Here is a 14,985-nt window from a genome sequence, read left to right on the forward strand (position 1 = left end):
AGTGGAAGGGATTTGACAATTATGTAAATCGTATATTGATCGTGAAAATATCGATTAGTTATTGCGAGTCCTATAAGCTCGTCGGTAACGGAGCCGCGTCGCCAGAAAATTAGGGAAGACGGAGTATGATGAAAACTTTATAATTATTTAACTTTTCCCGAAAATGGTAAAAAGCCCCATTACTCTGGTATGGTTTAAACTAAGACATTTAAATTAAAAAGTGGGTTGAATATACACCTTGTAGAATAGGAATGTATTAAAAAAATGCCAATAACTTTAACAAACATTTAAATTTTTTATCAAGGCCTAAACCGTAATAAGTCACAACTTTTTAAATGCGCGTTTAAACCGACAAAATACAAGCGATGTGTAATAAATATAAATTAAGTCAAATAAGTGCTATAATAAAATTCATCGTTCTAAAAGTAATAGATGAGGATCCTAAATTTAATTGTTTTTAAATGGGTTGGGTTTCGGGTTTAAAAATTGACGAATATCACAGAATTTACAACTTTTAGAGATTTCATCTCGAAATTAATTAAGAAAAAGTATCAAACTATGACATGGAGTTGTTTTAAAACAAAAATGCTAATAAGTACTTTATAATAAGCAAAAGGAAAATAAAATAGCACGGATCTTCGAATGACCGGTAAAAAAGGCACAAACGGAAAATATGATAAGGACACTTATAGATAGGATGTACCAGTGGCGTATCCACCATGACCTTATCACATCGATATTTGTATCGTTACCCAAAATCACCCTAGGTTTTGAGTTATGACACACAACCATATTCACTATGATTTCCCTGGGAGGACTTTGATAATTATGTGTGCACTCATAATCTTGTCGATCGTCGCATGATGCAAATTATCTTGCGTAGCATGTCTTTTAGAAGGGTGAGGCTTAGACTTGGGAACCATTGATGTAACACACTTGTCCTTGAGTTCCTTGAGTAACTTGGTTAACTTGGGCTTGGTTGGATGGGCTTTGGTTGGCTTAGATAGCTTGATTAGGTTGGGCTTGAATTGCTTGAATGGGTTTAGCTTGAGTAACCTGGGTTGGGTAGACTTGGGCTTGGTAAGATTGATAGTGAGTGGCTCGAATTGGGTAGGATGGAATTTGGTTCATGTGTGCGAGTCTTGGGAATGCATTGCGAAAATTGCTAGGATCTCCATAAATATAACAAGCCCAAATAGTTGAGGGTCTTGAGTAAACAGTTGAGCATATGGTAAGGCTTGAGGTTGAGTAAGACATGGGGAAAATGATTGAATCATGGGTTAGTTTAGTTCATGACATGTGGTAACGAGGTGACCAAAACGACCAAAATGAGTACATTGACGACACTTGAGGTTGGGCGAACGGTAAAATTTACACGCATCATATAAAGGGTGGGGTCTTGTGTAGGGTTTCTTGGTCGGTTGGACTTGGGCTTGCGATTGGGCCAATACATAGTTTTGGGAATTGGTCTTTGTTTTATTGTTACGATAGTGGGAAGAGTTGTTATTATTGTGCTTGGTGGATTCAGGCTTAGAGGCTTCGGGATTTGATTCATTAGTGGGCTCGGGTGCGGGCTTATCATTCGGCTTCTTGTAATTCTCACATGTCAAGGTCCCAACCTTAACGTTAAGGATTTTCGAGACATGGATTAGAACATAATCTTGGATTTGCATGGGAAAACCTGAGATGTCCTTATCGATGGCAAACTCGAGAGGAGTGACCATATGCGGGATAAGGGGGCTTAGTTCATGGAACCGATCATTGTATGTGGTATTATCACCACCATCTTGCTTCAAGTTCCAGAACTCTCCTTCCAACTTCCGGAGTTCATATTTTGAGCAAAATCTTTCCAGCATGAGCTTCTTGAGATCATCCCGCGACAAGGCCGTGAAAATCTCGGCCCCAAGAGAGTGTTTTTTTTACCATTCCACCAAGTGATGGCACTTAGTTTGAAAACTCTTGAGGCATTGGTGGTCTTCTTATCTTCTGGGCATGCACAATGGAAGAACACACTTTCCATCTGCTCGAACCATTGGAGGAGGGTGGTAGCACCCTTGGCCCTAATGAAATCAGTTGGGTTAGCGTTCGTGAGTTGGTTGAAGGAGCAATCAAATGGGGTTGGATTCGCGGGTGCAGTAGTAACATTCACATGGTTGGAGTTGAGAAATAAGTGTTGGAAGGGCTTCCATTATTCCCTTCGCAATGCGGGATGACATGCTATGACCAGAGTTGCGGTGCGACTGTTACGGTTGATGAGGTGGGAAGAAGACATTCTACAAGTACAAAATGTGAAAATTTGTTAGGTTTTGGGATATATTTTATAACTATGCGAAATTTAGAGTTGTGTGAAAACTTTTGAGGGTAGAAAATAAAAATTTTATTAACCTTAACTTGGTGCATTGAAGAAATTGATAATTAAGTGAAGTAATAAAACTTAAATCGAGGGTTGCGACATACATGAATCATCATGAGATTGTCCCAAAAAATGAGAAAATAACCATTCATAACAAAATAAATAATTTAAACAAAATCTTATCGTTGAAATATCCATGTATCACCATGGATTAATTTCCAACAACTGATTTAAAATTGATTAAAATCGAGATGAGGGTGTTTAGGTGAATGGTTGGCGTATTCATATATCGAATTTCTTTCTTGAATAACCTTATGTCTTTGCTCATACAATTCCTTGTTGTATGCTTCCTTCTATTTCGTTTATTTTCAACAAAAGCATGAGCAACATCAAGCTCATGAATTAAAGCTCTTCTCATTAGCAATTGAGGTCTCAACCTACTTGCTCGTCTCACCCAAGGAACCTTTAAGCTTCGCCTTCTCATCTTGCAGCTTGTTGGGCCTAGACTTAATGATTTGTACTTAGTTAGGGTTAATATTGGGCTACGTATGTAAACCAAGATCCTTATGGATCTCGGTGGGCTTTGGACTCTTGTTGGGCTAGCTAGCATGTTAGTTACTCTATATATAGATCTCTTTGTATAGGGTTTTGGTTGGTTATTCAGTTTGTTTTTGGCCATCTAATATTGTTAGACGAAGCTGTGTAAGCAAAGTGCTTAGGCACCTGACGTTAATAAGAACGTGTGTTTTGAAGCATTACTTGGTGTTCTTCGTGTTCTTAGTGTTCTTGTTGCTTATTCTTGAATCATCTTGTGTTGGATTTCCGCACAACCATCAAGATTAGTTGATATCATATTGAAAGATCCTCCACGGGACTTAAAATTGGTATCAGAGCCTTAGACCTATTCAGGCTCGTTATTGTGATTTCAATAGATTCAGGATTTTAGGTTTTGGTGGTTTTGTTGTATTTTCGGCGAGCTGCTGATCGGAGAAGGGAAAGGACTGATTTTGGTGAAAGATTTAGTTTGTTTTGGAAACAAATCAAATCCCACTATTCTCTGAAGTTTGTTACAGTCAAATTCTAACTTTTTTTTAGTTTTCAGCCAAGGAAATTGGTTCTCAGGTGGTTTTTTTTAAGAGTTTTCGGCAATTTGGTCCAGCTTGATTCTGAAATCTAATCATTTTCGGTTAGAGTTAAGGGTTCTCGGCTAAATTTTGTAGTTCTAGGTCAATATTATTCGTTCTCGGTCAAAGTTAATAATTTTCGGTCGATTATACTAGTTCTCGATCAACTACTATGGTTCCCGGTCAACTTACTTGGTTCTCGGTCATCATATTAGGTTATCGGTCACCTTTGGTTCTCATTAAATAGAACAGTGAACATATTTGGGCATGATCAACTTGATTTGGGCTTTGTGTAATGGACTTTAGAGTTTCTCTGGATTAAAATTACCTTTGGACTAATTGAACTAAAATGGAACAATTAACTAACGGTAATGTGTCATCCAATGCCTCACTCAATCAAGAACTAGACTCCATAATGGGGACCACCACTCGTGTGCCCCGTCTTCTGTCTCATGAGGATTTTAGCGAATGGAAGTTTCGATTCGATAAGTATGTTAAGATGAAAGATGCCAAAATATGGAGAAGTATTGTTAGGGGACCTCAAAGAATCACTTATCAACGTGAGAACTCAACTGAAGTTATTGTGAAGCCTATTGCTTTGTATGTTGATGATGATCTTGCTAAAGTTGAGAAGGATGAAAAGGCACTCTCAACTTTAACTATGGCACTCTCACCTGAGATTGCCTTGGGTTTTAGAGAACTGTAATATGCTAAGGAGTTGTGGGAGGCGTTGATTGAGGTGTATGAAGGAAACGAAGACATGAAGAGAAGTTGCTAAGACCTGTTGCGTCATAAATTCAATATGTTTAATCATGTTCTGGGAGAGTCGTTGGAGACTCAGCTTCAAATGTTCATAGCCCTGGTGACTGAGAGGAGATCTGCAAGCATCTATCTAGCAACTTCTGAAATAAACAACCAGTTGGTGAATTCATTGCCTAAAAGCTGGGATATGAATGTTGCGGTTATCAAGAAAACTAAAGATCTCAACAGAATGTCTATTTCTGAGATGATGGCTACTATTAAGGCATGTGACATGGATGACAATCAACGTGCAATAAATCATGCAAAATCTTACAGTGCAGTTGGGTACAATGTTGCTTCCAACAATGCCCTCATCTCACAAGACAGTTTCTCAATGTTCAAGACCACTTAGCAACTTCCCCCTCAAGGAAATTTCCAAATGTTTAAATCCACACAGGGCCAATCATCTTCCATTCCATCTCAACCAGCTCCAGTGTTCTTCACTAAGTCAGCTCAATCAACTGCTGAAAATGGTAAATCTCTATCATCTGGCGCTGCTCCTGGTCAGAACTCCAGTCAGATTCCCTCCATTCCAAAAGAAACTCAAGAGAACATAGCTCTGATGGCGGGGGTTCATGAACTGCTACAATGCATTCCTAGCTGGAGATTTGGTTCAACTTGTAGTTGCTGCTGAGCTCGATCAGATCCATCCTAATGATGTTGAAGAAATGGATATCTCTTGGCAAATCGCCATGGCAGTATTTCGGGCTAAGAAATTCACTAAGAGGACGGGAAGAATTAATTGGAATATGCCAAATAATTAGAAGGTGGGTTTCAACAAAGACACTCTGAGATGATACAACTGTCACGAGTCAGGTCACTTTGCTCATGAATGCACCAACCCAGCAAAGGAAGGAAACACGGAAAGGGCGTTGGTTCCTGTTGAGTCAAAGATTTGACCAAAATGAGATATATGGAAGATTGGAATCTTCTCAACCTCCTCAGAATTCGCTAAGTATGGAACCGGGCACACCTTAGACCTCCGAACAAGCTTTTACTAGGCGGGTACAATATTTTGTCTATCGGGTAAGGTTATCTTCAAGAAGTCTTCTTCAGTGGATGTCCGAGCAAGGTTTGCAAATTAGTGTATTACCGGGCAAGGTTCACTAGTTTATGCATATCCGGGCAAGGTTCACTATATCAAGCAGGTTTGTTCTTCAAAGTCAAGTTAAGTTCAATCCCGAGTAAGCTTTTGGCTAACCAAGTCCATGAAGCCAAGTGATTGGAAGACCGGGCAATGTATTCATTAATAAGTATGGTCCAAGTAGGCTTGATGATCTAATGATATATCTCAAGTATCATCGGGCAAGGTTCAACTTAAGCAAGGAACAGTGCAACCGATCACACTTTGCTAATAAGTTATTTTCTAACAAAGGGTTGAAGGGACCATTGAAGAACAAGGTTGCTCGTAAGGGTTTGTCGGGCAAAGTCTGGCAAAGTCAAGAAGATTGAAGTCTACCCGGTGAGTATTTTACTTGGTAAAATACTCTTCAAGTAAAGTCTACCCGGAAACTGATCCCGAGCACACTTCTATGTTACCAAGTTATGAAGGATGGCCGAGCATACTCGGAAAGACAAGATTGATGCAAAGCCTACCCGGAAGACTTGTTTTACACTTAGAATATTTCTGAATATGTAATTTGAATATGTATTATCGGATAGGGTTTCTAGAAGGAATGACAACTTTCCACAGGTGTCAGGCCTATAAATAGAATAATTTAGGGCACACCTGGGGACATATGACACAATACACACACAAGGAAACACAACAAGGTAGACAGTCACATTTATTAAGAAAGAATTTTATGTGTGACGGCTGAAAACCTTCCTTATCAAGAAACCCTAAAACGATTATCCACTTTGTATGATTCATTTATATAAATGGAAATCTTTTGAGTAAATCTTGTTTGTGTTGATTACCTTTGAATACGTTTTAAGCAACCATATGTTTTTTATTGATTCCGCGTTTAACAAACTGTGAACTTTCTAAATATAGCAACCCGTCATTAACTCCCTTGTCAACACATCTATTTGTGTGAGTTATGACATGAATTGAGTAAGATCCAGCTGAAATCGGGGACCTGACAGTTCCGGTGGGAAATGCTAGAGAAGAAGTTGGGGGTAGTTCGGGAAATGGTGAGAGGGGTTTAGTTGCTCAACAATTCTCTTGGGCTGATCAGATGGTTGCTCTCAACATCAAGATCAGACCGCCAACTTTGCTCATGTTGAGGACACCGAGGAAGAAAGTGCTGCTGAGGAGCAAGTCAAGGAACTTCAATTTGAATTCATAGCCTTCACTCCTCCCGGCTCGTCTGAGGTAAGTTTTCAATCATGTTCTCAAGATTGCATTGATAAAATAAATTTATATATGCTCCACAATGATAACTTAATTAGAGACATGGAAAGAGTAAATTTTGAAAACTTTAAACTTAAGAAAAATGAAAAACTTTCCTAGACAAAATAGAAGCACAGAAAAAGGACATCTCTAAGCTTAAATCTGATTTCGGTATAAAAGGTTGTCACCACCTTGATGCCAAACAGGAAATCGCTGAACTAATTGCGAAACTGGAAGCCTACAAGTTAGAAATTTTGAATCTAACTAGTAAATTTGAAATGGCTGAACTAGACTTTAAAAAATTCGATGGTTCCAGTAAAGTAGTCAATTCAATGATTGAAAACCAATTATGGTGGAAAGAAAATGAAGGTGAGGGTATAGGATATAGTCAGGTACCCCACCATATAATCACAACTACACTGTTCTTCCTCTTACCAAAGAGCAGGAAGAAAAGGTTAAAGATATGAAATATGGTAAACCTGATAATACTGAGACGGTTGACTCAGTAAAAACCGCTGTATCTACTTCAAGGGTGAACGATACTAATGTGTTTGCCTCATGTGCATATGAAGTAATCATTAAGGATTGGACTAAAAAGGATGATGACCCGGGTTTTTCAAATGATAAAGACATTAACTCAAATTTTTCTTTAAATTAACCTATTTTGAATTCTGTTATTCCGACTGTTTGTGTGGGATCTGGCCTTAAGAGCAAGGATTCTTGTGTGGTTGATTCTGTTAAGACTTTGAATTCTAATAATGTTGTTCCTAATAAACTTAAAAATTCAAAAAGTTCCAACAAGTATTCACCGCCTAAATTTGTCAAAGTGGGATGCTCTAATGATAAACAAGGTGGTGAACATCATGCTAGGCAAGCTGGTCCATACAATCGGTCCAGACAAGGAGTTACCCAAAATAATTTCTATATTAAACGTCAAACTTGTTTTAATTGTGGCACTCCCGATCATATTGCCAGAAAATGTCCACATCGTCCATATGTTACTTATTATGGATTTTATCAGAGGAATATGCCTTACATGCCTCATAACACCTATAGGCAAAATTTCAGGCACTATCAATCTAATCCCTCTGACGATGACTGGAACAGAAACAAATCTGGCATGTTTAGTCCTCATCAGACCAAACCCAACATGTTTCGTAAAGAGGGTAGAAAAGGTGCTTCGGTTTTTAGAACAAACACGAATTCGAAACCAAAACCAGTGAAAAGGACAAAATCGGTTGTTTCTAACCCTTAAAAACCGGAGATCAAGTCATCCATTCGTACATATATTGCTAAATCTTACAATGGTAGACATGAATAGTTGCCTAAATCTCCAGTGAAAGAGACTTTGAATTCAATGTTAAACGATCATAAGGACATGTCATGGCAACCTGTGACAACTTTGGATTAGTCAGGATCACCCAGTGTAAATATGGACTGGGTATGAAAGTCTAACTAATCTCGCACATCGTGCAGGAACATCTATGGAGGAATATCATCAGACCTTGGTATGTTGATAGTGGTTGTTCCAGGCACATGACATGAGACATTTCCCAACTACATGACATTCAAATTTTTAATGGTGGGTATGTGTCCTTTGCGGGAGGAGAAAAGGGGAAGATTACACAAAAGGGTACTGTAAGTAACGGTGTTTTAAAATTCGAAAATGTTAATTTTGTTCCAGAGTTGAAACACAGTTTGTTGAGCATGTCAGAAATCTGTGACAAAGGGTTTTCAACTCACTTTACTAAGAAAGAGTGTTTAATTCTGAAACCTGGTAATATTATACCAGAAGACTGGATTCTTGTTCGATCACAAAGAAAAGATAATGCTTATGTGATCGACATGAACTAAAATGTTCCTGATGAAATAACCTGCTTGTATTCAAAAGTGTAAGAACATAATTCCATTCTTTGGCATCGTCGTCTTGGTCATGCAAATATGAAAAACCTGAACCGTCTTGCTAAAAATGATTTGGTACGTGGTCTACCTGTTAAAGATTTTGTTATTATTGAAAAATGTGTGTCTTGTGCTTTGGGTAAACATCATCGGAAAACTCATAATCCAAAATTGGTTAATACCATTTCATATGTTTTTCAATTGCTTCATATGGATCTCTTTGGTTCGGTTCATGTCTTGAGTCTTTCTCACAGCTCTTATTGTCTCGTTATTACTGATGACTACTCACGTTTTACTTGGGTGTTTTTCTTGTCAAATAAGAGTGAAACTGCAGAACTGATCAAGAAGTCTCAAATGAAAACTCCATATGAGATTGTCTATGGTCATAAGCCCACCGTTGCACATTTCCGGGAATTTGGTTTCCCATGTACTCTACTGAATCTTGAGTCAACTACGAAATTTGGGGCCAAAGTTGATGACTGTTACTTCGTCGGTTATGCTGGTCGTACTGCCTACAGAGTATACAATAAGTCAACTAAGCAGATTCTGGAGCCATATGATGTTCGTTGGTTGGAAGAAAACGAGACCGACGCCCGTGTTGGTCCTGACTGGCTGTTCATATACAATGAACTTTTCAAACCGTTCAACGTGCTTCCGGTTGCCAACACAGAAACCTCAGGAGATGTTATTGTAGACACTGAGAAAGAAGATCAGCATGTGGTGTCTCATATCTCTCCAATTCTGGATGATGATCTGACAGAACCACTTGATGCTACTCCGTCCATGCCTGCCAATCAAACAGAAAAGATTATTGCATAAGTGTCTTCACCAATTCCATCACAAAATACTTCAACATGAGAGATCCTATTCGTCAAATTTTCTGGAGCACTCTGTTTCCCGATATCATTCCAAATGAATACGTGGCTAGTAATTCGTACTCACACAGTACGGCGACTTCTGGGTGGAAGAATCCTCCCACTGAAGTAGACGAAAATTTATCAAACCTATCTCCTACCGGAGTTGTTCTCGAGCAACCGATTCTCACTAGAACTCAATGAAATCATCCAATAGAGAATGTAATAGGTCCTCTTGAAATAGGCATGTTCACCAGAAGTCAGACTGGACACTTAAACAATTGCCTATACTCTTGTTTTATGTCTCAGATTGAGCCAAAGTCGGTGGAAATGGCTCTTCAGGAACCACGTTGGGTGGATGCTATGCACGAAGAGTTGAATCAGTTTGATAAATTGAAGGTATGAAGATTGGTTGAATTACCGGAAGGAAATAAAGCGCTTGATACGAGATGTGTTTTCCGAAATAAGCAAGATGAATTGGGAGTTATTGTTAGAAACAAGGCACGGTTAGTGGTTCATGGTTTTCGTCAAGTTGAAGGGTTAGATTACACTGAAGTCTATGCTCCCGTGGCTAGACTTGAGGCCATCATGATTTTTCTAGCTTATGCATCATACATGGGTTTCATAGTATATCAGATGGATGTTAAGACCGTGAATCTGTACAGCGAGGTTAAAGAAGAGATTTACGTGGATCAGCCACCGGGTTTTGTAGATTTCAAGAATCCCAATCATGTCTACAAGTTAGATGCTACTCGGGCGTGGTATGCTACGCTGACAGCTCATCTTCTAGGTTATGGTTGTAAACGAGGGACCATTGATCAAACTCTGTTCCTTAAATACTGTCGGGAAAGATTTGATTCTAGTTCAGATTTATGTGGATGACATTATCTTTGGATCCACCAGTGCTGAGTTGTGTGCAGAATTTGAAGAAGTAATGAAGAAAAGATTTGAGATGTGCTCGTTGGGAGAAACGACAACGTTTCTGGGGTTGCAGGTTCGTCAGAGCTCGACGGGAATTTTGCTGCATCAAGGGAAATATGTTGAAGATATTCTTGCAAAGTTTGAGTTTCATGATTCCAAGAGTGCTACCACTCTTATGGCGGAAAGGCCACTCCTGATGTCTGATCTAGAAGAGAGTCCCGTAGATCAAATATACTATCGATCGATGATCGGATCCCTGATGTGTCTCACCGCCAGTCACCTTGACAACATGTTCGCTGTTTGCCAGTGTGCTTGATTCCAGGCTAACCCTAAACTCTCTCATTTAATTGTTGTTAAATGTATTTTTAGATATCTGAAGGGACAACCGAAATTAGGTCTTTGGTATCCCAAAATCCCAGAATTTGATCTTTATGCTTTTGCTGATAGCAATTATGGTGGGGATGACATTGACAGGAAATCCACATCTGCCGGATGCCAATTTTTAGGAGATCGTCTCATTTCTTGGCAGTGTAAGAAACAACAAACGATGTCCACTTCGACTGCCGAGGCGAAGTATGTTGCTGCGTCAGCCTGCTGCTCACATGTTATTTGGATGCAACATTAATTGCTAGATTACGGTTTGGAATTTCATGTCACCCCTATCTTTTGTGATAATGATGCTGCCATTGCAATTGTTAAGAATCCAGTACAACATTCAAAACCAAGCACATAGATATTAAAACTCATTTTATTCGTGACTGTTACGACCGGATATTGATTCACCTTGAACAAGTTCACACTTATAATAATGTGGTGGACTTATTTAAAAAACCGGTCGGAACAGCCATATTTAATGTGCTTGTGAGTTTTCTTAAAATGTTTCCTTTCGAGGATTGAGTCTTTTTGGGTATAAATTTGCACATATTTTGTAAGTTTGTACAAATTTAGGTGTCTTCTGTAACTCTCTGGGAAATGATATGACTATTCAGTTAACAGCTTTTTGAAGCTTCAAAATATTTTTAAATGAAAATTGATCCAACCTTTGGAAAATGATAGAAAAATTGCTTTTGTGTGCCTAATGGGTGAAGTTATTAAGCTTAAAAGGCTCTGGAACAGTCATTGATTTGTATGGTAGCTTTCCATGATGCGTAAAAGTAGAAGTGATATAAACTAATTATGCTGAACTTACTATGGAGAGTCATTTTAAAAAAATTTGCATGTCTGGATATACATATCTCCGAATGATAGGCAGAAAAACAATTACCCAGTCGCACACGAGCCCGTTAGTGTCTTGATCACCAAAAATATTGTGCTGTCTTAATGTAGTGATCCAGATTTGGGACTTACAGGTGCTTGTTGTTATTATTCAAAAGAAAAAAAGAAAAAAAAGACATACAAAAAAATTTGCGTTGAGTAGTTAAGTACGTATATATTCTGTGCTGTTATCTTTCAATAAGCTTCCAAAATTTTGATCAAGCACTAGGGGGTTGGAATCAAATTGGGGTGATCTGGGGAAAGCCAAATACACTTTGAGAAGAGATAGGAGGCATCACAGGTCCATAAGTGATGTCCATCTAAGCTTTATGCGTAACTGAACCTAATCAATATCACTAACGTAATGAAAATCATGCTAAGTTTTATACCTGCTTTCAACCTGTCTCTTTATCTCATAATAACGCTGAACATGAATCCTTTTTGACAGCATCTTAAACAATATGATTTCATGTTCGGATCTTTTCTTAAAAGGCGGCATTTTTATCAGAAACTGAAATTTGATCCCAAAATTATATTATATTTCAAGAGGGCTGGTGTTTGTGTTTATCTTGTTTATTTCTATTTTTACTATATTTACTTTTACTAGTTTGTCCCCTCTATTTTCTTCTCGAAAATACTCTCCTCGAAACATTCGTTCAAATTGGGCCTTCTTTTATGTTATTAAACTGTTTTGGACTTTGATTTCGTCTACTGGATATGTTGGAACTTGGTTTTGGGCCAAAATGGTAATTTGGGCTCATATGACTAGTCATTAGGGGTTCTCGGCACAACTGTTGAGAACATAATAGGGTTTATGTTTGGGCCTAGTCTGGTTGGTTCTTTCTTGGCCATGAGGGTTCTCGGCCCACGAAGATTGAGATATAAAAGGTCTCTTAAACTCAAGGATTGTTATTATTTTCAAAATCAATTGATTTCATTACATCTGTCTCTCTCACAAGTCATCTGGCCGAAAACCCTCTCTTGCTATACTAATCACAAGCTTTAATAGGCGTTCGTTTTCTGATTGATACACATATAATGAACACAAGCTGAAATTAATTGTTTTTGTGAGACCTAATGAACTGTGTTCTCATGGATTGATGGAATGATGGATCTCGTAAATGATAGTGGGGTTATGGATTGCTCGATCTCTGATTGAAACATTGATTGGAACATGTTAGGATTTAAAGATTTTTATTGCAGGTTTCATGGCGATTTCGGCAGTTTGGAGAAGACGACACAAATCTCGAGGGAGAATCCAAAGGGTTTTTCTGCTTCCAGCCTGTCTGACCGAAAACCCATGGTCAATCAAGGGTTCTCGGTTGACTTTGTTGACCGAGATCTCCTGTCTTTGACTGAGAACTCATGTTCTCGGTTGTTTTTGACAGAGAACATATTGCCTTGACCGAAAACTCACCTGCTTGACCGAAATCCCACGCGTGGACAGAGAGATGCCATATTTGGACCAAATTCACTCTTAAATCATTGATTATTTTACATATTTGGTCCTAATAATCATGTTTTTGTCACAATTGGTCCCTAATGTTTGAGAAATTAAAATCTCTTAAGCTTATGTTTGTCATACAAGTTATGTAAACACTTACTAACTTGACTCGCTTGTTACCGAAATGGCTGATCAAGCTCCTTTACAGTTCGTTGACACTCACAATATAGCTGGATATTTGTTTGATCCTCCTCCAGCACACAAGGAGTTCAAGTCCATGATCGTTGGTCTCAATACTTGCAGGATTTCTCACGCCTTACGAGAAAATCCTGTCATTTTCAAGAAAATGATCACGGACTTTTGGAACAATGCTTCGATCAACCAGTAAGGACCAGGTGGAGTCGTGTCTATAGACTCCAAAGTGCAAAATAAGTCGGTCGTCATCACAGAGGCCATCATACAGGAGGTTCTTTTATTTGGAGATCAACCTGATTACCCAACGGAATACCCGACTGCTACTGTCTCTGAGGTTCTTACAAGAATGGGCTACGAGGGATCCAATCCTCTAGCGATCAAGAAGCTATTCCACCCGTACTAGAGATTTCCGATACACACATTCTTTACGTCGTGTCGGGACGAAAGGGAGGTTCTGATGAGATTAGCCACACGCATATGTCGGCTGTGATTTCTCTGATCATGGATTGGAATTACAACAATTCCAAGTCCGTTCTCGATGAGATGATGAGCAATCTGAAGGGAAAAAAGAAAGAGATGTTTCTTATGTATCCATGGTTTCTACAGATGATCTTTGATTCACACTACAGTGACCTCGTTAGATCTTTCGAGACACCGGATATGAAGTCGATGGGACCCAACACCTTTGGGTTGATGAAACAGTCAAGAAAAGGGGCTAAAGTTGTCTTTCAGGGTCTTCATGAACTGGTTAAATTTGGCTGATTTGCTGAAACAGAGACTGTACTGCTTATAGCTCAAGTTGCTGAAGAGCATGTGGCGCCAGCTCAAAGGCGTGCTGCTACACTTGACATTTCTGATGATGAAGATGAAGAGACAGAACATCGTAAAAAGGATAGTGCTCCGACTACTGAGCAACTAAAATATTTTAAGATTTTTAAAGATTTACTACACTCGACTGCCTTGAAGCCTCCTCAAGCAGCCACTGTGAATGAAAATGATGAAGATATCCCTGAAGAACAAGTCGCCGATATCATTCCACGTAAACGAAGGAAGAATGATCCGAGACCTGGCGTGCTGGTCAATGAAGATGCAACAACAACACCAAAACAACAACAGGCCTACAGCATCCACATCAGCTTAAGTCTACAGCTCCTGAGACTCATGCTGATCCCAGTCCATCCATAGTTGAGCCTCAAACTCAAGATCAAAGTGTCGATGATATTGCTCATGAGTTTGACTTTGAGGCTGAATTTCAACATGCTGACGCCCCATATGGTTCACTGATCCAATCAATCAGGGTCAGTCAAGTTCTGGTGCTTCAGAGAAGATCGCTCAGATTCTTGCTAAGCAAGAAAAATATCTGCAGAATGAAGGTAAATGGGTGGTACTTGAGGATGCTCCCGTTGATGAAAAAGTTCTTCAACGTCGAGTCTTTGAACTCGAACAAGACGCTGTCGTCAAAGATGTACGCATTCAAGAATTGGAAGCTAGTAACTCCGAGAAAGATTCTAAGATTAAAGAGCTTCAGTACAACATGGGAGATTAATTGCTATTTACCTAGACCTCCAACAAAAACTGTACAAAAGTTTGGAGATGAATTCAAGAGCAGTGACGATGTAACTTCAAAGACACCCGATGTGAATCAAGGTGGTAGTTCTAGTGGTCGTCCAATTACCAACATAGATGAATCTGAGACACTGGAACAATATATGTCTGCTCCTTCAATGACAAAAGAGAAATCGGATCGCATTTTGAAAAGGCTCCTCATGAAGAAGAATTCTAATCAAAATGTTGAATCGTCCGAT

Source organism: Bidens hawaiensis, unplaced genomic scaffold (assembly GCF_021521415.1).
Source record: "Bidens hawaiensis isolate Kalapana, Puna unplaced genomic scaffold, B.hawaiensis_p1.1 tig00017148_1, whole genome shotgun sequence".
Classification (NCBI taxonomy): Eukaryota; Viridiplantae; Streptophyta; class Magnoliopsida; order Asterales; family Asteraceae; genus Bidens; species Bidens hawaiensis.